Source organism: Carlito syrichta, unplaced genomic scaffold (genome assembly GCF_000164805.1).
Source record: "Carlito syrichta isolate Samal-C Ts95f unplaced genomic scaffold, Tarsius_syrichta-2.0.1 Scaffold301602, whole genome shotgun sequence".
Classification (NCBI taxonomy): Eukaryota; Metazoa; Chordata; class Mammalia; order Primates; family Tarsiidae; genus Carlito; species Carlito syrichta.
In genome coordinates, this window is record NW_007245698.1 from 91646 (window position 1) to 116237 (window position 24592).

Genomic DNA, 24592 nt, shown 5'->3' on the forward strand with positions numbered 1-24592 from the left:
CACTGCACTCCAGTCTGGGCGACAGAGTGAGACTCCAACTCAAAAAAAAAAAAGAAAAGAAAAGAAAATAGAACCACCAAATGATCCAGTTATCCCACTTCTGAGTATCAATTCAAAACAATTGAAATCAGGGTCTCCAAGAGATGCTAGCACACCTCTGTCCATTGCAGCACAATTCACAATATCCAAGATGTTGAAACAACCAGGGTTGAAAGGAATACCACCCAGTCTTCACAAAGTGGGAAGTTCTGTAACATGAGACAACATAGACAAACCTTGTAAGCGAATTAAGCCAGTCACAGAAAGACAAATGCTACAGGATTCCTGGTATCTAAATATTCTAATTCATAGAATAGAAGAGTGCAGTGGCAGTTATTAGGGGCTAGGAGAGGAGCGAAATGGAAATTTACTAGTCAACAGACATAAAGAGTCAGTGAAGCAAGATGAATACACTTCAGAAATTAGCTGTACAACATTGTACCTGTAGTCAATAAGAATGCACTGTGCACTAAACATTTTAGGTGGGTAGGTATCAAGTTAAGATTTCTTACCACAATAACATTAAAAATGTTTGTAAAAATATATTGTAAAGATCTTTTTTAAAAAGTCACAGACTAAAAGAAGTCACAGTATTTATAATTCGTATATCTGATAAAGGTTTTAAATGCAGATAACTAAAGCACTCAAAACCAAATAAGAATAAAATAAACAGCCTCATTTGAAAATGGGAAAAATATTTAAGACATTTCACCAAAGAAGATGCATAGCTGGTATAAACACAGATCCTAATAAGCATATAAAAAGAGGCTCAGCCCCATTATTGATTAGGAAATCACAAAACAAAAGCAAAAAAAGTAGCTGCACTCACTTGTCTGAGTGTCTAACTCAGTGTCATAAAGGTCTAACTGTATCAAGTGTTCATGAGGATGATTTGTCATGTCTGATGGGGGTGTGAAGTGGCACAACTACTTGGTAAAAGAGTTTGGCAGTTTCTAGTAAAGCTAAACATATATCTGCCCCTACTCTAGGGCATAAAAATCTTACTTCCAGGTATTCACAAAAGACAAATCAACTAATATGTCCTCCACATTAACGTTTGCAAGTGAAATATTATAATAACTTCAGTGAAAGAAAACAGACAAAAAGAGTAGAGGTTGTATTTTTAATTTCTATCTAATTCCAGAAAAAGCAAATTAATCTGTAGGGAGTAGTTGTTGCTTGGGGACAGGGTAGAGTGGGGAAGGGTAAGACAGGAAAATTGCAAAAGAAACTTTTGAGGGAATGATGCATTTATTATCCAACATTAGAGATTATTTCAAGGCAGGATATGAGGTAAAATGTATCAAATTATACAATCACATATGTGAAGTTTATGTGTGTCTATTCAAACATCAAAAAACTATTTGTAAGGCATTAGGAAAACCTTAAACACACATCTAATTTCCTAAGGAAATAAATATTATCTTGACTGATTCCATGAGAATTGCAAAGCTTAAAAAGATAAGATGTCGAGAGAGGGAGAAGCAAGATGGCGATGGCATAGGTGAACTGGTGAGATTCTCTGAACGTGAGTTCCCAAAAAGGCTATTACTTCTCTTCTCCCATCCCCCAGCCCACCACCAACCGTGCTGGTGCCAGGCCTGGGAACTTCGGTCCCACGCAGGGCCAGATATTGCACTCCCACCACTGCTGCTGTTCTACTGCATGTGTGGGAGTCTCTGGTCCCAGCCCCCTCCAGATCCCTTCCCAGCTGCATTGTGTCCAGCCCGGCACCTGGCACCAAGCTGCCGGTCACACAGGGAGGCTCTGGGCACCCGCCCCTCAGAGACACCGGTCCCATTCCTGGCTGAAGTACCCTGTGGGGGTTCCAGCGCCACTCCCGCGGCCACCTCGCCACTCACCGCCTGCCCTTTCGAACTTTGGAGCTCTGGAACTCCGGGCCCACCCTGGCTGAGGCACTCAGCATGAGACCCCAAGCCAGGGGACCCAGACAAGCGGAAAAAATCAGATCTGCTTAAACTGACTCACCACTCTCCAGGCAGAGACTTCCATTGCCCTGCCCACCTATCAACAAACTTTACCTCATTTCCTAAGGCCAGATATTGCAGCCTCCTGCTGCTGCTATTCCACTGCGTGCGTGGGAGTTTTGGGTCCCAGTCCCCTCCAGCTCTCTCCCTGGCTGCATTGTCTCCAGCCCGGCACCCGGCACCAAGCCGCCAGTCACACAGGGAGGCTCTGGGCGCCCGCCCCTCAGAGACACCAGTCCCATTCCTGGCTGAAGTACCCTGTGGGGGGCCCAGAGCCACTCTCGCCACCCACTGCCTGCCCTTTGGAGCTTTGGAGCTCTGGAACTCTGGGCCCACCCTGGCTGAGGCACTCAGTGCAAGACCCCAAGCCAGGGGACCCAGACAAGTGGAGAAAAACAGATCTGCTTAAACTACCTTGCTATTCTCCAGGCAGAGACTTCCATTGCCCCACCCACCTATCAACAAACTTTACCTCAGTTCCTAAGGCAACAGCGCGAAACAAGAGACAAAGCCCCACCCCTACGCTGCAATGAAAAACAAAAGGGAGAGGCCGGAATCGGAGATCAGAGAAGTGACTCTAGTCTGATTGCTTATTTTGACTTATGATTTTATCATTGAAACTGTTGGTTTAGATCACGTTTGCTGTTTACTTTCTGACTTACATTGTTTCTTGATTTTATTGGCCTGTCTCTGTGTAGCTATCAGTACTCTTTAGGGAATCTTTCTTACCTGTCTTTCTTCACTTCTTCCTGGCCCTGTGTCTCTTTCTCACCTGATAGTTGGTATGTTTATCTGTTTTCCTTCTCACACTTCTCTCTTTTGCTTATTTTGATTTATGATTTTACCATTGTAACTGTTGGTTTAGATCACATCTGTTGTTTACCTTCTGACTTACACTGTTTCTCGATTTTATTGGCCTGGCTCTGTGTAGCTATCAGTACTCATTAGGGAATCTTTCTTACATGTCTTTCTTTACTTCTTCCCAGCCCTGTGTCTCTTTCTCACCTGATAGTTGGTATGTATATCTGTTTTCCCTCTCGCACTTCTCTCTTTCGCTTATTTTGACTTATGATTTTATCATTGTAATGGTTGGTTTAGATCACGTTTGTTGTTTACCTTCTGACTTACACTGTTTCTTGATTTTATTGGCCTGTCTCTGTGTAGCTATCAGTACTCTTTAGAGAATCTTTCTTATGTGTCTTTCTTCACCTCTTCCCAGCCCTGTGTCTCTTTCTCACCTGATAGTTGGTATGTAAATCTGTTTTCCCTCTCACACTTCTCTCTTTCTAACTCCCTATTGACTCCCCTTCCTCCATTATTTTCCTCTTTTATACACTCCATTTTTAAATCTAGGGACCAAGACTACATACTGCTGAATAGACAGGCTGTAAAGCAGAGGGAAAAGTGAACAAAGCCAGAAGACCCTCATAAAGAAGAACAGGTCATTGCAGAAGAAAAATAAAAGCAACCCCACCTTCCCTCAAAAACAGAATTGAAGAAGGAGAGGGAAAGGGGGACAGGGAGAAAAACCTACAGAAATGAAGAAAAACCAAAAGAAGAGTATAGGTCTCTCCCAGACGCCTGGGAGAGCAGACACTGAGAAAACTGACTTTGGAATGCAAACAATGAAAAGCCCCCAGAATGAAGGGTCTGAAACTGCAAATGTAGATATCAAAACAATAATGGAGAGAGTAAAAAGAACTGAGGAGACAAAAGAAGAAACTAGGAAGGAGCTGATATCTGAGATAACAGTAATAAAGAATACTGTGAATGAAATAAATAAAAAACTGATGAGCATGGAAAGCAGAATTACCCAAGCAGAAGAAAGAATCTCAGAGATTGAGGACCAAAATATAGAAATAACCCAAACTCTTAAAAACACAGAAAATAAGCTCAAAAAGACAGAACAAAACCTTCAAGAGATGAATGACTACCTCAAGAGGCCTAACCGAAGAGTAATCAGACTCCCTGAGGCAGAAAAAGAAACAGAGACCACATTGGAACAAACTTTCCATGAGATCATTCAAGAAAACTTCCTTTTACTAATCAGTGATGCAAAAATTCAAACACAAGAGATTCAGAGAACCCCTGCAAGACAACAAATGAGAAGACCAACTCCTAGACACATAATAATTCACCTAAATAAAGTAGGCACAAAAGAAAAAATCCTAAAGGCAGCAAGAGAAAAAGGCCAGATCACCTACCATGGAAGACCAGTCCAAATAGCAGCAGATTTATCTGCAGAAACACTGCAGGCTAGGAGAGCTTGGAGTCCTATCTTCAAAGTCCTAAAAGATAAACAATTTCAACCAAGAATAACCTACCCGGCCAAGCTAAGCTTCATCAGTGAGGGAGAATTAAAATCTTTCCCAGATATCCAATCCCAAAGAACTTATGCTGCCACCAAACCATCTCTCCATGAAACACTTAAGAAAGTACTAAACACAGAAGAAAAGGAAAAAAGAACAATGTTCTTCACAAGAGTACAGGGAAAAGAATAAAATATACACGAACCAACCCCAAAACCAAAAGAAAGACAAAAGAAAGAAAGAAAGAAAAAACCAAGTGGAAGAACAACAACTCAATAAGAAATTCATGCCAGGGACGAACTCACATTTCAATAATTAGTCTGAATGTGAATTGACTAAACGCACCACTGAAAAGACATAGAATGAAAAAATGGATAAAATATCACCAGGCAACAATATACTGCCTTTAAGAGACCCATCTCACTACAAAGGACATACACAGACTCAAAGTAAGAGGATGGGAAAACAAATTTTCAGGCAAATGGAACACAAAAGAAAGGAGGAGTCGCGATCCTAATTTCAGACAAAATACCATTTAAGCTATCAAAAATTAAAAAAGATACAGAGGGCCACTACATAATGATAAAACGTTCACTCCATCAACAAGAAATATCTATCCTAAACATATATGCACCCAACATAGGTGCACCAACATTCATAAAGCAACTTCTAGGAAAACTAAAGAAAGACATTGACTCTAACACCATCATAACTGGGGACTTTAATACCCCACTCACAACCCTAGACAGATCATCAGGACAAAAAAATCAGCAAGGAGATCTGGAACCTCAATGAGACTCTGGACCAAATGGACTTAATTGATACCTACAGAACACTCCATCCAAAGATCACAGAATACGTATTCTACTCATCACCGTATGGAACATATTCTAAGATCGATTGACCACATAATTGGACACAAATCAAGCATAAGCAAATTTAAAAGGACTGAAATTCTACCATGCACCTTCTCAGACCACAGTGGAATAAAAATAAACATTGACACCAACAAAGTCCCCCCAAAACCCACAAAGACATGGACACTAAACAGCATGATGCTAAACAACTCCTGGGTCAATGATGAAATCAAAACAGAGATCAAAAGATACCTGGTAACAAATGAAAATGAAGAAACATCTTATCAAAATCTCTGGGATGCCTTAAAAGCTGTAATAAGAGGGGAATTTATATCCCTACAAACACACATGAGGAAAATGGAAGGAACAGAAATTGACAACCTAACAAGCCACCTAAAGAAGCTGGAAAAGCAAGACCACAAAAACCCTAATTTCAGCAGAAGAATCCAGATCACCAAAATAAAAGCCCAAATCCAGGACATAGAAGACAAAAAGATAATACAAAAAATCAATGAAACAAAAAGCTGGTTCTTCGAAAGGGTAAACAAGATTGATGGTCCCCTAGCTAGACTGACCAAGAAAAAACGAGAAAAAAACCAAATAAGCATAATCAGAAACACAAAAGATGAAGTCACATCTGACCCTGAAGAAATACAAAAGATCATTAGAGACTACTACGTACACTTGTATGGAAACAAACTTGAAAACCAGAAGGAAATGGAAGACTTTCTGACATCACACAACCTACCTAAGTTGGAACAAGAAGTTGAGACCCTAAATAAACCAATAACAATCAAGGAAATCGACTACATAATAAGAAACCTTCCTACAAAAAAAGTCCTGGACCAGATGGCTTTCCAGCAGAATTCTACAAGACATTTAAGGAGGAGCTGATACCAATCCTACTGAAGGTATTCCAAGCAATTGAAAAAGATGGAATGCTCCCCAAATCATTTTATGAAGCCAACATCACATTGATACCCAAGCCAGGTAAAGATCCAACAAAGAAAGAGAACTACAGGCCAGTATCTTTGATGAACATAGATGCTAAAATTCTCAACAAGATCCTAGCAAACCGGATTCAGCAATATATCTCAAAAATCATCCACCATGACCAAGTAGGCTTCATTCCTGGGTCCAAGGCTGGTTCAACATTCGTAAAACCATAAATGTTATTAAATACATCAACAGATGTCAAAACAAAAACCACATGATTATATCATTAGATGCAGAAAAAGCTTTTGATAAAATCCAGCACCGCTTCTTGATAAAAACGCTTGAACATCTAAGCATACGGGGAACATACCTCAAAATAGTAAAAGCCATCTACGAGAAACCCACAGTGAGCATACTCCTAAATGGACAAAAATTAGAACAATTTCCCCTGAAAACTGGAACAAGACAAGGTTGCCCACTCTCACCCCTCCTGTTCAACATAGTATTGGAAGTCCTGGCTTGAGCAATCAGAGAAGAGAAGGCAATCAGGAGTATCCAAATAGGAAAAGAGGAAGTCAAGTTATCTCTCTTTGCATATGATATGATTGTGTACCTTGAAAACCCAAGAGAATCTGTCAAAAAACCTCCCTACACTGATAAAAGCCTTTGGCAAAGTCTCAGGATACAAAATAAATGTAAAAAAGACAGTTGCATTTCTTTACACCAATAATAAACAAACAGAAACCCAAATAAAAACCGCAATTCCATTCACAATAGCCACAAAAAAATGAAATACCTTGGCATCTTCCTAACCAGAGACGTGAAAGACCTTTACAAGGAAAACTACAAAACACTGCTCAGAGAAATCAAAGTTGACACAAACAAGTGGAAAAATATCCCATGCTCATGGATCGGAAGATCAACATTGTCATATCAACAGGGTGCCTGAATGAAACGCAATTGTATACCTAACCCTTAACTGTACCCCACAACTTCATAATAAAAATAATTAATTAATTAATTAAAAAAATATAAAATGTCATCAAATAAATAAAATAATAGATAACTATACCACATACAATGCACCAGACCCAGAAGGATTCACAGAGAAATTCTGACAAATCTTCAAAATCTGTGAATATTCAGTATTCTGCCTATTATTCCAGAGTATTAAAAATGAAATAATACATCCTCATTATTTTTTCAGGGCAAGTATAATAATGTTATCAAAATCTAATAAAGATAATACAAAACAGAACACTATAAACCATATTAATCATCAATATCAATACAGAAAAGCTAAATAAAATATCAGCAAATTGAATGCAATACAATACAATAAGAAACAATATGCCAAGGCCAAGTGGAATCTACTTCAGGATGTAAGGCTGTCCAAATATTAGATATCAAAGTCCATATTAGTAGATTTAAGAAAGAAATCATACTATTATTTTCAAAACTGTTGAATGCTGAAAACAACTAAAGAAAACAGAAACAGAAGGGTATTTTAAATATTTAATTATATGCATACACAGATATGTACATATGTATGTGTATATATGCACAAGTCTGTGTGCACATATATCATAGTGTGTGTATATATGCATAAACACACATGCCATAGTCCTAAAGCCAACATAGACCTAAAGCCAGTGTGTAGTGGGTGGAATACTAACCCCAGAAAAGCTTTGTCTAAATTCTGACAATCAGTACCTATGAATCTAACCTTATTTGGAAATAGGGTCTTGGCAAATGTAATTAAGTTCAGAGTCGTAGGAAGATATTACCTCATACTTAGGGTAAGCCCTAAAGCCAGTGCATTATTAGAGAAAGGCAGAAGTAGAACTGAGACACAGCAGGGAGGGCAATGGGAAGACACAGATGGAAGTTGGAGTGATGCAGCTAAAGCCAAAGAATGACAAGGATTGGGGCAACCCTAGAAGCTAGAAGGGGCAAGGCAGGCTTCTCCCTCAGAGCCTCCAGCACGAGTCAACCCTGCCCACACCGTGACTGAGGACTTCTGGCCTTCAGAACAGTGGTAGAGTAAACGTAAGTTGTTTTAAACCAGTGTATGGTAATTGTTAGGGTAGCCCCGAGACACTCATACACCCAATATGGGACTCAGGTGAGAGTCACTGGGGAAACCTCACTAAGACCAGGCTTGAAGAAAGGAAGCCGAGATCTCTGCTAGCATTCAACACAACCAACTCTCACAGTTCACGTGGTCAGTATTTGCAGTCTCCCTTGCTCACTAAAGCTTTTTTTTTATAATCAATTTTTTTAATTATATTGTGGGGTACAGTTAAGGGTTAGGTATACAAATATGCTCCGTTCAGGCACCCTTGTTGATAAGAGGTCTCTCCCCATCCCAGACAGATATTTACTACCATTGATCCCATCTCCCTTCCCCTCCCAACCCCATAGTTTCCCACCACTGTCAGTCATTTCCTTATAGTATCACATTGGATGTTCAAGGTCCACTACATGAATGAGAACATGTGATACTCAGATCTTTGTTTCTGTGAGAGATCACTCAGTATTATAGACTCTGGTTCCATCCAGGTTGCTGCAAAATTCATGATTTTGTTCTTTTTTATGGCTGCATGGTATTCCACCGTGTATATGTACATTTTTTTAATCCAGTCCTCTTTTGATGGACAGCATGGTTGCTTTCAGGTTCTTGCTATTGTGAACAATGCTGCGATAAACATGCGTGTGCAGGTATCTTTTTTATAGAGTGATTTGAGTTATTCAGTGTATATTCCCAGTAGGGGGATTGCAGGGTCATATGGGAGGTCAATATTTAGAGCTTTTAGGAATCACCATACTGTTTTTCACAGAGATTGCACTAGTTTGCACTCCCACCAACAGTGTAGAAGTGTTCCCTTTTCGCCACACCCTCTCCAGCAACTGTTATTTTTTGAGTTGTTGATAATTGCCATTTCTGACTGGAGTTACATGGTATCTCAGTGTGGTTTTGATTTGCATCTCCCTGATGATTAGTGAGGTTGAAACATTTTTTCATGTGTCTGTTGGCTGCTCAGATGTCTTCCTTTGAGAAGTGTCTGTTCATATCTTTTGCCCACTTTATAATGGGATTGTTTGTTTTTTTCTTTTCAGCACGTTTGAGTTCCTTGTAGATCCAAGATGTTAAGCCTTTGTCAGACCTGGAGTTGGCAAATATTTTTTCCCAGTCTGTAGGCTGTCTCCCTGCTCTCTTGATGGTTTCTTCGGCTTTGCAGAAGCTTGTCAGTTATTTGCAACCTCAAATCAATGCTGGCGGCACTTTTGGAAGTCACTCACAGACATGCTGAGAGCAGGTAACAGCTTTGAGCTATTCTGCTGAGGTTGAACAAGGCTCTACCTCCTTGTTTTGGCTTTGTACAGCAAAACAAGTACCGTTTCAAGTCTAGTTGGTGACATGCTTTTTGCAGATTTGTGTCTTGGTGAGTTTCTCTGTTTAAAATGGCCCTTGGTGAGTACTGAAGTGCTGACTTATGTGCAAGAAGGCTGTGATGTGCTTAATGGAGAAAACATGGATATCAGATGAGGCAGGAATTATGGTGCTGCTGGTCATGACTTTAATGTTAATGAACCAACAGCAAAAATGAAATAAGGTGTCTTTAAATAGAAACACATATTTAATAGCAAGTCTCCATCCCCATCTCTCCCTCCATCCTGTGGCAAATATCATTCTATTTTATACTTCCATGAGTCTGAGTATTTGAGATCTCAAATAAGTGAATGCATACAGTATTTTCCCTTCTATAATTGACTATTTTACTTAACACAATGTCCCCCAAGTTCTATTCAAAGTCTCAGTTACACAAGATGAAAAAATTCTAAAGATCTCCTGTACAACATAGTACTTATGTTGAATGATACTGTATTTTACACTTAAACATTTGTTCAGAAGATAAATATCACATTATCTGTTCTTACTACAATAATAACAATAATAAACAGAAAAAAACAGAAACACACATTAAACAAGGTTATGTATTGATCAGTTGAAGTAAATGCTGTAACCAGAAGCTCAGAGGAACCTAACATTTTATTCTCCCTAGAAGCGATGGTTCAACGTTTGCTAATTAAGTGCTTGTGATGAGTTTGCAGAATATAATTGTCATGAATAAAAGAATCAACATAAAATTAACATACAAAAGTCAACAGTCTTCACATAACAAACTGTAACATGCTAGAGAACATAATGGTAGACAACAATTGCACAAAATTGGATCAAATACAAAGAAATAAACTTAACATGCTTTCTGTCTCTATAGATTTGCTGCTTATATGGGACAGTTCATACAAATAAAATCTTACAATATGTGGTCTTTTGTGACTGATTTTTTCGCCTAGCATAATGTTGTCAGCACTCATCAAAAATATAGCATGAATCAATCCTTCATTTCTTTTTATTGCCAAATATTCTGTTGTTTGGTTACACAACATTCTATTTATCTACTTATCATCTTTTGGGCATTTGCATTATTTCCTCTTTAGGGTCACAATGAACAATGCTGCTTATGAACATTTATGCATGAGTTTTTGTGTGGACACGTGTTTCATGTCTCTGAACTACATGTCTAGGCTTGGGAAACAGGGTAGCTCTTGGTTTAATTGTCTGTGAGATCGCCACAACATACCCACACACGCTATGGGCTCTGTGTCCCCTGCATCAGTCCTTACTACCTCAGCTCTTTCAGCTTCATAAGGAGTCTTGCAATTCTCTCTGCAACATTCTTCCTGTCAATATTATTTTGACATCTTTAGGTCTTTTACTCCTTATAAATTTTAGAATCCACTTACCAAGTATTACGAAAAGCACTACTTGATATCAGAGCTGCAACTAATCTATAGAGTATTAAGGGGAAAACTTGAAAGCATTGTAATATTGAGTGTTACTCATGGTTGTGGAATATTACGGTTTATCTCCTTCTATCAAGATAAAATGTAATGCTCTTAATAAGTATTTAGCATATTTGTATATGGTTCTGTACACATGTTACGTTTATGCCTAGGTACTTTATAATATTGCTGCTTGTACAGTATTTTCAGTAATATTTTTTGATTGCTGTGGGTTTGCAGAAACACTTGCTAAGACCTCCAATACAATTTTATGTAGAGATCATGAAAATAAACATTCTTGTTTGTCTTCTTTATTCAAACAAGTTTATTTATGTTTTCTATCAAAACTGATTTTATTGTAGACTTTCCGTAGTTATATCAGTTAAGGAAGTCCTCTTGTACTAGGTGTTCTCTTTGATTAACTATAAGTTTCACATTTTATGAAAGGTCTCTGAATCTACTGAGATCATCAAACTTTTCCCTTTAATCTGTTACTGAGCTAAATAACTTTTATATGTTGTCTTCTATTCATCCATCTTTGTATTAGAAAACAAAACAAACCTGGCAATTTGCATAGTTTGATACAATGCTGGTTTTATTTTGCTGAGGTTTTTCTTATGGCTTTTGGGAATTATATGCATCATTGAGATTGTCTTGTCAATTTTTTTTTCCTGGTACTGCCCTGTGGTTTTGTCATGAAGATTGCACTGGTTTATTGAATTAGGTGAGTAAAATGCCCCTCTTTCTGTTTTGTTTCATTTTTCTGTTTGTTTAAGTTTAGAATTGTCTTTGAAAGCTTAGTAGAACTCATCCATAAAATTATCTGAGTGTGATAGCACTCACCTGTAAAATTATCTGGGACTGGAAAATTCCTATGGGAATTTTTTTTAAATCACTAACTCAATTCCCTTAATAAGATTATTCAGACCTCTATATTCTTAAATCACTTTTGGCAAGGTAAATTATTTAATAAATTTTCCACTTGTACCTAAGATTTTCATTTTATTCGAAATTTATACAATATTCATTTTATCTAAGACTACAACAAACATAAAGTTATTCATATTATTTCTTAATTTTTAATCTCAAATACATCTGTATAGAGGGGGGACACAAAAAACCTTAAATATGTTTATATAAAATTGTGCATTTATTCTTACATGTTTAAATTTCAATCACCTTTACTCACTGTTTGATGCATTGCACCTATTGGGATGCTTTTTCCACTACTCAAAACAGTTTTTGAACTTTTCAGTTTTGAAGTTTTTTGTGCTTCTGCCATTTTTTTTGTTTTACCTCTTCCACATCTGCCAAGCGTTTCTCTTCAAGGATGTTTTTCTTCCAGGGAAACAAAGAGAAGTTGCTTGGAGTGAGATTGGTAGAATATGGAGGGTGGGGCACAGAGGTCATGCCATTTTTGGTTTAAAACTGCTGAACAGTCAATGTTATGTGGGTAAGTGTGTTTTCATGGTGGAAGAACCAGTCACCTGTTTGCCACAAAAAAAAAAAAATTCACTGAAGCAGAAAACAGCTTCTCACAACAATGCTAGCTGGTACACTAATGTCAATGGGTTCCTAGAACAATTACCCAATGGGGGTAGCCTGTACTACAGGGGGTCCGCCCTCCAAAAGATAATTCCAGGTTTATTGGGGCTCCCCCACATATATTAACATTGTATTTTATAATATTATTAATTTGCCTTTTGCTTTTTCCTCTTCTTTACTTCGCTGTTGGTATAATTTTTAAGGCCTCTGTCATAACTGTTGCCTTCTTTTGACTATTATTACAATTAATCTTACTCTTTTTTAACATCTGCAGGTAGACACTTAGCTTATTAATTTTCAGCTCTTCTAATATTTGTAACGTGTAAAACTCCCACATAAATCCTGCCCTCCAGCCTGGCTCGATTGCTCAGCCTGTAACCCCAGCACTTTGAAAGATCGAGGTGAGTGAATTGCCTAAGCCCACTGGTTTGAAACCAGCCCAGGCAACTTGACGAGACCTCATCTCTACAATTAAAAAAAAAATAGCCAGGTATGTAGCACATGCCTGTAGTTCTGACTACTTGGAAGGCTGAGGCGGAAGGATCTCCCGAGCCCAGTAGGTTGATGTTGGGGTGACCGTGAGTGTGCCACTGCACTCCAGCCTGGACGACAGAGTGAGACTCCAATTCAAAATAATCATCATCATCATCATCATCATCATCTTGCCCTCTTGTGCCCTTGAGTTTCCATGCATTATGTCCACTATTGCCTGTGGAGCCAGGGAACACAGTTCATGTGACTGAGCTACTTACTATCGGGTGAACTTTGTCCCATGACCTAAAACAGCGCCAGTTTTTGGAAATACCCCATAAGTACTTGAGAAGTACATATATTCCCAATGTCAGTAATATAGAATATACATTTTGGACCAAGGTCATTACAATCACTGTTCAGATTTTTCACTTATTTAGTGATGTTTTTATGTCTGCTTAATCTATCCATATCAATACTCAAGATAATTATATTCACATTTCCCTCTACAATCAAGGATTTGTCACTTTCTTCCTGTACTTCTACCAATTTTTGCTTTAGATACTTTAGAGCATTTCATTAGCTACTTGGAGTTTCTGTGTCTTCCTGGCTAGAAAAATTAATTAATGGGAAATTAATTTCTACCAATTTTTTGCGTTATCAGGGTATTTTATTAACTACCTAGAATTTCCATGTTATCCTGGTTAGGAAATTAAATAATGAGAAATTAATTTCTTACAATTTTTGCTTTACATATTAGGATATTTTATTAACTACCTAGAGTTTCTACGTTATCCTGGTAAGAAAATTCAATAATTGGAAATTATTATTATTACAACATTAGTCTATATTTGTCCCTAATAATGCTTTTGGCTTAAAGATCTATTTGGTATAAAATTAATGTAATTCACCCAACTTTCTTCTGTTTATTTCCATCCCCATCCTTCCTACTGGATTTCTATTTCTAACATATGTTCTACTTCCATGACAGAATTGATACCCTAGCAATTTTTCCAAGATAAAACGTAAGACAAAATTTAAAACATCTAATTCCTCTCTCTACAACAAACAAATTGAAGAACACCTCAGTGTAGAGGATCTACCTCCATATTTACCTGCTTTGCTGTCTAGTATATTATTTCATTCTTTTAAGAAATACAGTTGACTCTTGAAAAGCACAAGTTTGAACTGTGCATGTTCACTTGTAAGTGGACTTTTTTCCTCTTCTGCCACCCCTGAGCCAGCAAGACCAGCCCCTTCTCTTCCTTCTCCTCCTCAGCCTCTACATGAAGAAGATAAGGATGAAGGCCTTTATGATGATCCACTTCCACTTGACGAGTAGTAAATATATTTTCTCTACCTTATGATTTTCTTAATAACATTTTCCCTTTTAGCTTACTTTATTTAAGAATGCAATATAACACACTAAATGTGTGTTGCTGACTATTTGTTATCAGTAAGCCTTCTGGTCAACAGTAGGCTATTAGTTAAGTTTTGGTCAGTCAAAAATTTACACGGATTTTGGACTGGAGGATCAGCATCCCATCTCCCCACATGATCAAACGTAAGTTGTAATCCATAAATTAGTCAATAGCATCTGTATTACATTTTACAAAGCCTGGACTTCCATGAATCACGACCATCCTAATTGGTCAGTGTTTTTCTTAGACCTCACTCAACACTTCTGGAATCATTTTCCTTCTATTTGCTTAAGCAAATCCCTTAGAAGTTTCCTTCATGTGGGTGGTTCAAACGTCTATTCCCCAGTTTTGTTTTCCAAAACCATGCTCAAGATCCTGATAACAACTCCTTTACTTGACACCCAGTGCCATGGACATTCCTGCTCTTGTCTGGTTACTTCTGACTCCCAACCTTTTAAGAGTTAAGGCCTTTCCCATTTATCATAAGATTGGCAATTTCTCAAAATGCTTCCTATCCAGAATTTAATTTTTCTACCCTGAGAATTTTCCTCAGAGTACTGACCTACGTGAGGGAAACACAAGTTGATTTTTGGCATTTAAGTATGAACTCTCTTATTGTACTTTTGCTTGGTTGTATGTTTATTTTCACAAAGGATAAGCCCTTGAAGTGGGATATTTCACCCTCTACTTCTGCTGGTTCCATAATCGGATATGAGAAAAAGAGGCAAGACACTCAGGAGGCTGTCAAGCATGTTTCCTATCTTGTGGATTGCTGTGTGGCAAGTCTCCGAGGGTGGTTGCCTATGTTCACTTCCTCGAATCCTCACAGGACCCTGAAAGACAAGCAAGGGAGATAGAGCATTAACTCTCAGATAACCTGCTGAAGTCTCTCAGCCACCAGACAGCTGGTTTGTCAGATTAGCTGAACTCAGTAGGGTGGAAACAGAAATGACCTTGGATCCTTCTCAATACTGTCACTTTAGGTTGACTCTGTCTATCCCTTCTTCCCCCACCTTGGGATGAATCCTTGAGAAGAAACCAGCCTTTTCCGTGTCAACTCTGGGTAGTAAAACTCATTTCAAGTCATTATCAAAATTTCCGTTTTTCATCCAGTTGAAAACTTCTGGCCACTCAGTCCAGCCTTGGACCTAGCCACTCGGTCCCTGCCTTCCTTGTTTAGCTGACTTGCGGGGAGGGGGCCCATCAAGGCAGATGTAAGAGAGAGTTTTGTCTGTCTAACACATTTGTACTGTGGCCTTGGGACCCTTTCATGGAGTCTTTGAGGGTCCCTAACAGAGCCTTCAAGGTAGAGTTCTCAGATCACATGTTGCAATCCATGTGCTGAGGTTTGCATTCTTACCTACTATATGCAGTGATACCCCAATGCCTCTTTCTGCTGATCTCACCTTGCCCTGGCAGGAATTCTGTGGGGAAGAGAATGTTCCAAGACAGTGATCCTGACCCTTGGGGAGCTCACACGTATCCTTGTCCCACTGCTGATGATGGATTGGTGCCACTCCCCCTCTAGTCATCCCCTCCTCACTCTGCCCTCAGAATTTAGAATCAACTGCATCTCCAGGTGTGTATCTGAACCAGTCCCCAGTGTCAAACAGAATGGTCTCTGGGAGATCCTTTTGAAGTCCCTTCATCAGGTGAAGATGACTGGCACAACTGTTCCCTCCCTTGTTGAAAGGTGGCATGGCTTCCCAAATAAGTACCAATATTAGTCTCTCCAACCCCAACCTCTCCCTTCTTCCCTAAGTTTGATAATAGGAGTGCAGATGTAGTTTTACAATACTTTAGCAAATGTGACTCAAACTGTCAGGCAATTATTGCACTAAACTCCGCTTTTAAAACTCAGGTAAGGCCAATTTCTCATGTCTATAATCCAAGCATTTCGGGAGGCAGAAGTGGGAGAATCACTTAAGCCCAGGAATTCAAGGCCAGCGTAGGCAATATAGCAAGAACTTGTTTCTACCAAAAAAAAAAAAATCAGAAAAATAAGCCAGGTATGTGTGGTGGCACACACCTGTAGTCCCAGATACTTGGGAGGCTGAGGCAGAAGGACTGCCAGCACCCAGGGGGTCGAGGTTGTGGTGAGCCATTTTCATGTCACTGCACTCTAGCCTGTGCTACAGAGTGAGACCCTGACTCCAAAAAATTTTGTAAAATGTAAATAAATAAAAATCAGCTAAGATGCAATCGCTAGAACCTCTTTTAAACTTCACTTTGCAGTTGGAGAGCCAGAGTTCAAAGTGAGGCGACCTTACTCTGCACTCCCTTCTTCCTCCAAGTCATGCTGTGCACAGAACACAGTTCTGTGTTCCAAGCACGAGGGGAAATATCAAAAGGCAGGACACAGGGATTTCATTCCTGTATCTGCAACTAACTCCTCCTGGGATGCTGAATGAGTCATCGATTCCTTTGTACCTGAGTCATCCCTTGCACCACACGCAAACTAGAATAGATCAACTCAAGTTTCATTTTTAGGTCTATCATTCCATGTCTCTGTGAAATATCTCCCCATTTCCATCCCACAATTGCCAGCTGACTGAAAAGTTTGCTTGACAAGATCAAAAGATCCTGGTTCCTTATGAATGCGTTTGCACTTCCCCATTGTATGCAGTAGACACACAAAAAGAATTTTTTATTGATTCCCCTGCACTCTGATATACACATACAGAATTATTTGCAAGAGAGTAAAAACTACCCTGTAGTCTAGCAAAATGAGTTAATCATTGCATTATAGTACAATTACTAGAGTTGGAAAGAAAACTTACAGTCATCCAGTTTAATGAAGATACCATTTTACTCTACTGTCCATCTCTGAATCACAATATCCCGCCCTTATTTCTTCTCTGTGCACAATGTCTTAGTGTTATGGGATGTTCTAGAATGCAGTACATGTTTTCAGTTCAAGGTTTTTAAAATGGACTGACGCACATTTTAATTTAATGTACTATTTACACCTCTGTGTTCCCATTGTGCTTTTGACTTAATTTTGAAGGAAAGTTTAGGTTGTATTACAACCATTTGCCCACCTACTTGTGTCTCAAAACTGGAACGTGAATTTCTTGAAGACAGGGCAGTGTTTATCCTAGATTTGTATGTAAGATCCTACACCGTGTTGTGCTTTGTGAAGAAGATATCGGTGAAATACGTTTGCAATGTGAAATGTGTTAGGCAAAACTTGTGTTGGTGCAGGAGAAATAAGAGCTGTCTGTTTGGTTATGGAGGCACAGAATTCTATGAAAATCACTTAGAAATGTGGATTTCTTCATTATATTCAATTCAGAAAGCTGTGCACATTGCAGCATCTACTAGGATGAATGAAAATTATACCAGCCTTTAAATTCGGCCACCAACCCAGCCCTTCCCGCAGCAGAGTCAAAGGTCAGCACATAATGGCCGAGTGCTGTAATATTATCAGGAGTGGCAGTCAGCCTCTGTAAGGGACGCTGCTTGAATTAGCTAATTGATAACTACAGCAGGCTTTGACGAGGCGAGGCTCTGCCTAACCAATAATTACTGTTATTATCACAGGGACTAAGATGTTCTTCATTGCTCTGTGAACAAAGGCCAGGAGACGAATTTGCTATAAGATGTAAGGTCGCTAACAAAAAAAGAAGCACAAAAATATGGAATGATACATTGTCTACAGTAGCTGAGTTTTGTTTAGAAAGTTCCTTCTGCTTTGTGTTGCTAATAACAGCATCCAAACAGGGAAAATTATGGTCTTTTTTGACATCCATAGAGGCATCCCAAAAGATTGCTTGTTTTCTTTGTGTTAAAGATATATGATTTGCACACAGAGCAGTGTTTTCAATATTGCTGGAGACTGAGCATAAGTCATTATAAGTTCAGGCAATAAAGGGGTGTCTGAAAAGACACATGTGACAAAGTAGTGGGGAAAAAGGCACCGCCTTGAAGGTGCAGACACAATGTGTGTATCTTCCTGAACCAAATTATTTTTTTTCACGTGGTGATGAGTAGAATTTATATTCAGTGGTTGTTAGCAAATTATATTTAATATTAGGTTTCTGCAAAATTAACTGTGGATTTTGCATTGTTGCTATTTGCCATTTGATATTGGAATACATTCTTTAAAAAATATGGTCATGTTACACATCATTTTAATGTGCATTTCTTGTTTATGATTTTTTATAATTACTCATTACTTGCTGTTTATTTTATATTTATTTTAGACTATGAAAATGATGTTATACAAAAAGCAAATTCCAATGATTTTCTTACTTGAAAATCTTATTTGAGTTCAAAATGAATCATAAAGCAATGGAGACAACTCACAATAACAACAATGCATTTGACCCAGGAACTGCCAGTGAGTGTACAGTGCAGTGTTGGTTCAAGTAGTTTTTCAAAGAAGACGAGAGCCTTGAAGATGAGGAGCATAGTGGCTGGTCATCGGAAGTTGATCCCCTTACAACTACACGAGAAGTTGCCAAAGAACTTAATGTCAAGCATTCTATGGTCCTTCCACATTTGAAGCAAATTGGAAAGGTGACAAAGCTCGATAAGTGGGTGCCTCATAAGCTGACCGAAAATCAAAGAAATCACAACATGAACCATTCCTTGATTGGATTGTGACAGGCAATGAAAACTGGATCATATACAACACCACCGATCACCAGCTCAGTGGTTGGCGCAAGAAGAAGCTCCAAAGCACTTCCCAAAGCCAAACTTGCACCCAAAAAAGACTACTGTTTGGCAGTCTGCTGCTAGTCTGATCCATTTCAGCTTTCTGAATCCCAGCAAAACCATTACATCAGAGAAGTATGTTCAGCAAATAAATGCAGTACACTGAAAACTACAATGCCTGCAGCTGGCATTGGTCAGCAGAAAGGGCCCAACTCTTCTCCATGATAAGACCCAACCACAGGTTGCACAGCCAATGCTTCAAAGGTTGAACAAATTGGACTATGAAGTTTTGCCTCATCCGCCATACTCATGCGACCTCTCACCAACTGACTACCACTTCTTCAAGCATCTCAACAACTTTTTGCAGGGAAAATGCTTCCACAACCAGCAGGATGCAGAAAATGCTTTCCAAGAGTTCATCGAATCCCGAACCAAGGATTTTTATGCTACAGGAATAAACAAATTTGTTTATCATTGGCAAAAATTTGTTGATTATAATGGTTCCTATTTTGATTAATAAAGATATGTTTGAGCCTAGTTATAATGATTTAAAATTCACAGTCTGCTATTGTGAATACTGCTACAAAACTGAACCAACTGTGCTGCCCATCGAAAGTAGACTAGATTTAAAAAAATGGTACATATACATGATGAAATATTACACAGACATAAAAAAGGACAAACTTATAAACTATACAGCAACTTGGATGGATTTGGAGTAATATCAGTGATCTATCACAGAAACAAAGAACTGAGTACCACATATTCTCACTCATAAGCGGACCCTGAACAATTATCATAATACTACAAGGAAAGATTTGACAGTAGTGGGCAATTGCCAGGGAAGTGGGGCGGGCACAAAGTGTACCTGATCTCAAACCAGGAGAAATGGGGACCCAAGTGAGGCCTACACTTTGCCTGTATAATGACCATTTGTATACCTAACCCTGAATTGTACACTACATCTTTAAAATTAAAATTAAAAAAATAAAATTCACAGTCTGAAACCAAAGTTAATTTTGCACCAACCTAATAACAAACAGATAGATTGTTGCCTTGAATAAATTTGGAGTATTCTTTCTGTTATCCTGTCAGAGAGGATTGGTTGTTTTTGTTGTCTTTGTTGTGTTTTGTTCTTCATTTTTTCTCTAAGTTTCAGAATCAGATGAGTCTTAAGTCTGTATGAGTACACTCCAATCCTGCCTACTTGTGAGATTCACCTTTCAAATACAGTTCCTTTAAATTAATAAGTCCTGAATATCACCATCACTTTCTTTTTTAAAAATGTTTTTGTTTATTTTTACAGATAAAGTTGCCTAGGCTGGACTGCAGTGGTCTGATCACAGCTCACTGCAACCTCAACCTCCTGGGCTCGAGTGATCCTCCCTTCCCAGCCTCCTGAGTACCTGGGACTATAGGTATGCACCACCATGCCAGGTTAACTTTTTAATTTTTTGTAGAGATGAAGTCTCACTATATTGTCCAAGCCGGTATTAAACTTCTGACTTCAAACGATCCTCCCTCCGTGGCCTCCCAAAGCACTGGGGTTCCAGGCATGAGCCTCCACACCTGGTCATCATCATCACATTCTGCCATGATCATTATTTTTTTGTTTTTTGAGTAGGAGCGTCACTCTGCCACCCAGGCTGGAGTGCAGTGGTACACTCAGGACCACCCCAGCATCAACCTGTTGGGCTCTGGCAATCCTTCTGCCTCAGCCTTCCAAGTAGCTGGAACTACAAGTGCTCGCTACTATGCGTGGCTAATTTTTTAATTTATTGTAGAGTCGAGGTCTCGCTAAGTTGCCTGGGCTGGTCTCGAACCCTCAGGCTCAGGCAATCCACTCATCTTGACCTTCCAAAGTGCTGAGATTACAGGTTGAGCCACCGAACCCAGCCTGTCATGATCATATTAACCTGCCAGAAAAGACAAGCTCAGGGATCTACTGGTCAAGTTTCCAGTAATACTAAATTGTGCCCCTTTGATGTCACACAGAAGGACATGGTGGGGGATATGATCATACCACTGCACTCTAACCTGGATGACACAGCAAGACCCCGCCTCTAATAATACAAACACAAAGACTGAGAGACCCCCAAAACCTAGTGATGGACTGGTGGCCAGAGAGCTGCTGCTGGGTCAGTGAGTTCAATTTCCATGTGACCTCATGTCCAGGAACCAGAACCCTCCCCTGTAAGCCCAGCTGCCCTGTGCTGTGGGGACTCAGGGGCTGCCCTTCCTGCCTCAAGCGTCTGAACCTCCCCTCTTTATGAAGATAAAATTACAAAGTGTTCTGCCATGCTTGTGCGAAGCCTTTCTACTTGTCTATGGTGTGAAGCTCTTCTACTTCTCTATGCACTGATAGGAACAGGAATGAACAGAGAGGAAAAGAGAGACGAATCAAGAAGCCCATGATAGAGTCTTCATTAAATTCCTTAATTAAAGAAGCTTTCAAGACTTTTCAAAGTGTATTTCTGGGTGCACTTGTTGATCCCAAGAGCCCCATTTCAAGCTAATTCTACAGATGCAGTCACAACATTGTTTGTCTGATTGGTTTGAGAAAAGACAAAAAAGGAAGCAGTTAACAATTTCAGGCACTAGCAATGATATCGGGATCTCTTTCCAACACCCCCAAAGCTGCTGGGCTTCCCCTCTCTGTGCAGCCGTTTTGTGGCACTGTCAGGACACAACTCAGACTAGTCACCACAGAGCCACCCATGAATGCATCCTCCCATCATTCCACTCATCCAGCCATTCTCAAGAGTTTCCAAGGAAATAGTAACATGGATGGATCCGAGCCCCTCTCGCTCCCTCCTCCATCTTGGCCACCCTCTGTTGGAGTTCAGGACCACAGAATTGACAGAGGTCAGCAGATAAAGGAACCAGAGGAGAAGGATAAGGATAAGGGCAACCTCAAGGTGTGATTAATTGCCAATGTCCTCACTTTGCCTGGATCAATTAGTTATAAGCAATGTGACTCCTCTAGGCCACCAGGCTGTCAGGGGTCACCTTCTTAATCCTCAGTAAGAGATAAGCAAAGTAAATTGCAACCGTGCAAGTGACATTTTACCCTTTCTTTGGCACTGAGGATTGACAAGTGGCGATAACCCTGTGCTGTGTGTGTGGACAGGCCAGGGCCTTATGAAAATGTCGATCCTGAGTCAGTGAGTCTGGAGATGGAAACTAGGTGCCACGTATCTGTGGTCCTTCAGCTGCGGCTCAAACCATAATAAAGTGTTGGACCTTCCAGCTCATCACTATGTTTTCCATATCTCGAAATATGTGTGCAGTGGATAAACAAATGAACAGGTTATGGAAAAGAGAGCAGCTGTTAGAGCTGCTTACTTCTCTGCAGAATCCTGCAGCCCAACCCCAAGATCACGACAAGGTCCAGGATGAGAATTTCTAAACATATCTGCCCAGTAGCTGCCAAGTTGACAATGAGGATGTCTATGGCGCATTTCAGCATGGGATGACAATCCTCCCCCCAAGAGACCTCAGAACCCAAGAAAGGGCACAGGTAGCTTTCCAAAAGGACTCTGGATCCTTAACAGGGCTCTGTGGTTTAACCCAATCCCAACTTGCTCCCTAGGTTGCTATGACCTGAGAGTATTCTCACTAAGGTTTGGGGTGCCTTGACTCATACCCCATATGATCTGTCTGGGATGACCACAGGAGGGGTAGTGGGCAACCCTGTCAGCCCTTCCATTTTTGTGACTTCCAGGGACTCCCCCAAGTCTGTAACCAAGTGCATACAATGCTTGAATTTTAAATTGACTATTTTCTTTGCAGGAATATGAGTTTATTCTTAGTATTTCTATACACTATAAGTAAACTGTATTATTTTTACTTTTCTTCCAGATCTAATTGCTATAATAAACTATTTTAATAAGTTTCCTATTATGAAACATATATTTAAGCAATGAATAGATTGTTTAAATAAGTGCCAAAGAGGTATCTAAGCAATATCATTTCATATGCACAAAAGAGAACCAGTATTAAAAAATACATTTCAGCCATTTGAAGTTTTTAGTTAGTATTAAAAATGACCTGGAAACTAAGTTCCTATTTCTAATTTGTTTACTTTTATAAGTTTACAACTTTAGGTAAAATAGTGTGTGTGGTTTTTTTTTTTCTACATCTAAGATCATACATAATGGGCCATATTAATCATGCTAATTCCAAAGCATCACAAGCTGAAAGCAGAAACTCTATTATCCCTTTGAGATATGTTATCAGTGTAATAGATTATCATGAGCACACATTCTATTATCTTTTTGAGCTATGCCATTAGTGTAATCAATTATTGGGTGGTTTTGGATGTGTGTTTTCCTAATGGTCACAGTCTCCTCGACCTGATGTTCCATTATCTCTCGTCACACTCAGCACCTTTGAGGAAGGTGGGCATTCAACCTTGTGTGGATTTACCCAGGAGCAGCCACGCACAGGGTCTCCATCCAGGTTGGGAGTGGGTCCTTGGAAACCACAGCTTGCTGCAGAGGTTGCAGGTGCTTTCTTCAGATGCCACGATCATGTTTCCCTGTGCTGCCCCACTTTACTGGCTGACAGCTGCTGCTCAGGATTCCTGCCCTCAATGCCCTGCCCACATGTCCCAACCAGCAGGCCAGAGCCTCAGTGAAATGACTAGTACCACTGCCAGTGAATATGGGAGAGACCAAAAACTCTTCTTTCTCCTCCAGAACTTCATTGAAGCCCCATCTGACAGGCACTGAATCGTCCTTCTTGGTGTCTCCCTTTGAGAAGATCCTTTCCAAAGCAGAATCTCACTGTTTCAATCTCTGGAGGCCACACTGACCCACAGCCCAAGCCACAGTGTTCCTGTGACCCATGAATTTTGGATCCTGCAATCAGAGTTAAGGCTGATGTCTACTTCTCTGGCACACCAAACTGTGTAATGACTAAAATAGATAACAGGGCTTTAGAACAAACTAGCTGGAAAAAACTGACTGGAAAGCATGTACTTAAATGATGACATACTCATAAGATACTCTTTTTTTAAACCAGATTTTCTAAGCAAACAAACTGTCTGATTTAGCCACAAGAATAATTTTGTGAAAAAATTATTTTTAAGTAGCAATTACCCTTTTAAACATATTTTTAAGGTATCAGTTTATCTTCTAACTGGAGCAGTCACTTAATGTTTTCATTAATCTTCTACCTGAAGAGTGAAACCCTGACATTTCTAGAAAAAAAGTTGTACTCCTTTGATTATTTGAAAAGCTGATTAAAATGTGCCTCCCATAGTAAAGCTTGTAAATAAGGAACTATCCCATATTCAGTAGCTGTATTCTGTTTCATCTTTTTTCTGTAAAGATATTAATAAACTTTACATCTTTTTTTTTTTTTTAAGTTTAGCTTTAGAAACTAAAGTCAGAATTAGAAATTTTTTTTGGTTGTATTTTCTCTGAAAGGAAGAAAGCTCTCTAACCATCAATATTCGCACAGTGCCACCTGATGGAAACATGGAATAAATGCAGTCTTGAAAACAAGCTTGT

General features: G+C 39.4%; 2 long non-coding RNA genes across 2 annotated transcripts in view; both read right to left on the reverse strand.

Moving 5' to 3' along the window:
• The window catches only part of LOC103257166, a 59310-nt gene extending 46846 nt beyond the window's left edge, over window positions 1–12464 (reverse strand). Inside the window, exon 1 of the long non-coding RNA XR_504113.2 lies at window positions 12277–12464. This is a non-coding gene — a long non-coding RNA (uncharacterized LOC103257166). The remainder of the gene's footprint in view (window positions 1–12276) is intronic.
• Window positions 1–24592, reverse strand: part of LOC103257168 — a 130461-nt gene that overhangs the window by 49525 nt on the left and 56344 nt on the right. The window lies entirely within an intron of this gene.